This window comes from Mustela putorius, unplaced genomic scaffold (genome assembly GCF_011764305.1).
Source record: "Mustela putorius furo isolate JIRA1106 unplaced genomic scaffold, ASM1176430v1.1 tig00003876_pilon_pilon_pilon, whole genome shotgun sequence".
Classification (NCBI taxonomy): Eukaryota; Metazoa; Chordata; class Mammalia; order Carnivora; family Mustelidae; genus Mustela; species Mustela putorius.
Window position 1 is genome coordinate 94,069 of NW_025422027.1, and position 2,613 is coordinate 96,681.

Genomic DNA, 2,613 nt, shown 5'->3' on the forward strand with positions numbered 1-2,613 from the left:
GCGACTGAAGCCTTGCTGAGGAAGCAGCGCAAAGAGCTGTTAGCTCCAAGCCAAAGCCTCTGTGAAAGCCCAGGATTCACTGAGAAATGTTCTGCGCTGCTGTTGCTTGCCTGAGCCCAGTCTCGTTGTGGGAGAAACCCGCATACACAGCGAAAGCCTCTTTGCCTGGGCATCTCCCCTGGGAAAGCACAGCATTCGTTGGGAAATGAGAGTTGGGTTTGGGGATGCTGCTGCTGCTGCTTGCCTGAGCAAGTCTCCGCAGCACAGTGGAAGATACCCGCATGGAGCGAAATACTCTTTGCCCTAGAATCCCCTGTGGCTGAGACAGAAGCATGGTTGCACACGCCAGTCACCGCGCTCCCCAGGAGCAAGTGTGGGGAAGGCGCAGCACGCCGCCCCCGGGGAAGAGAAGGTGCCCTTGGCCTTGGGGTCTGGAAACGCTCTGGAAGCAGGATAGCCTGCCGTGGCAGGAACAGCAGGCCCGTGGCAAGACAAGTGTCACCTCCTCGCTGTGCGGAGAGATGGAAGCCTGGCTGCTAAAGAGACATGAGGGAACGACTAGGGCAGGTACGCGTGCTCCACTCTGAGGAAGGAGTCTGTGCAGAAGGCAGTCCTGTCCTGTGCCTCTAGTCCCAAGGGGACAGCATCTCCAAGCCCACCTGTCCCAAGGGCAGGCGGGCTTGCCACCAGATGCCAACCCGTAACTCGCAGAAGAAACAACCCCAGGGAGAAATGGGCAGTCAGATGCCCTCTTCCACCAAGATGTGGCAGCTTTGTGGGTGGGCAGGGGGGGTGTTCCGGGCAAGAAGTGGAGACAGTCCCCCATCCCAGTGAACGGGCCGTGTGCAGGGATCCTGTCGCCTCCTCTATCCTGTGGTGAAGGCACTGGCCTAGACCCTGAGTGTGCCTGAGCGCCAGAGCAAAAGGCAAAGCCTTACCTACGCCAGGAGATGGTAATAGGCATAGAGTGCCATGCTAGGCCACGCACGCTACTGCAGGGTTCTGAGTGAGTCTGCTTAGTTCGGCTTAGCAAGGTGAACCCTGGGCGCGAACTTGGAGCACGGGAAAGCAAGGCCCAAGAGGCACCAGCTCTCCCGCGGGCTCTTCTTCCCTGCCACGACAGAGCGAACAACCAGAGCCTTGAGAAGAAGCAGCAGCGAAGTGCGGATCGCGCCAAGCTGAAAACCTCTGCGAAAGTATAGCAGTCGCTGGGAAATCAGAGTCGGTTCTGTGGGCTGCTTTTGTTGATTGCCATAGCCTAGTATTCGCAGCACGATGGGGGAAAAAACCCGCATAGAGCGAAAGCGTCTGTGCCGGGGCATCCCCTGTGGGAAAGCACAGCATTCTTTGGGAAATCAGAGTCGGGTCTGTGGGATGCTGCCTGCTGCTTGCCGGAGCTAGTCTCCACAGCACGGTGTGATAAACCCGCATGGAGCGAAATCCCCTTTGCCTGGGTGTCCCCTCTGCCTGACAGAGAAGCGCGGTGGCGCCTGTGGAAAGAGCCTTAAGGAAAGGGACACGTCTGTCACTGCAGAGCGACGGAAGCCTGGCTGCTAAGGAGACACGAGGGGAAGATTAGGGCAGGGGAAAGGGCTCCACTCTGAGGAAGGAGTCTGGGCAGAAAGCATGCCTGTCCTGAGCCTCTGGGCCAAAGGAGACACAGCAGCTCCTTGGCCACCTGTCCCTGGTGGAGACATGGGCTTGCCACCAGGCGCCTACCCTGAACTCGAGAAACAAATTGCCAGAAAGAACTGGCCATCAGATGCCGTCTTCCTCCTGGTTGTGGAAGCTTGGAGGAGGCACGGGGTTTAAGGGGAAAGAGTGGGGACAGTCCCCCAAAGCTCCCTATTCAGTGCAGGGGCGGTGTGCAGGGATCCTGTCACCTCTCCTTTCCTGTGGGGAAAGCACTGGCCTAGTCCGCGAATCCATCTGAGCGCAAGAGTAAAAGGCCAAGCGATGCCTACACCGGGAGATGGTAGTGTGCATAGAGTGCCATCCTAGGTTATGCATGCTACTGCATGGTTGTGGCTGTGTCTGCTTAGTTAGGCTTGGCAGGGTGAAACCAGGACGCGAACATGGAGCCCGGGAAAGCAAGGCCCAATGGCACCAGCTCTCCCGCAGCTCTTCTTTCCTGAAGCGACTGAAGCCTCGCTGAGGAAGCAGCGGCAAAGTGCTGTTCGCTCCCAGCCAAAGCCTCTGTGAAAGCACAGCATTCGCTGAGAAATGTTCTGCGGGCTGCTGCTGCTTGCCTGAGCCCAGTCTCGCGGTGGTGGAAACCCGCATACAGCGAAAGCCTCTTTGCCTGGGCATCTCCCCTGCGAAAGCACAGCATTCCTTGGGAAATCTGAGTTGGGTTTGGGGATGCTGCTGTTGCTTCCCGGAGCAAGTCTCCGCAGCACAGAGTAAGATACCCGCATGGAGCGAAATACTCTTTGCCCAAGCATCCCCTCTGCCTGAGAGAGAAGCGTGGCTGCACACGTCTGTCACCGCGCTCCCCAGGAGCAAGTGTGGGGAAGGCGCAGCATGCCGCCCCGGGGGGAAGAGAAGGAGCCATTGGCCTTGAGGTCGAAAAAGCTCGGGAAGCAGGATAGCTTGCCATGGCAGGAACAGCAG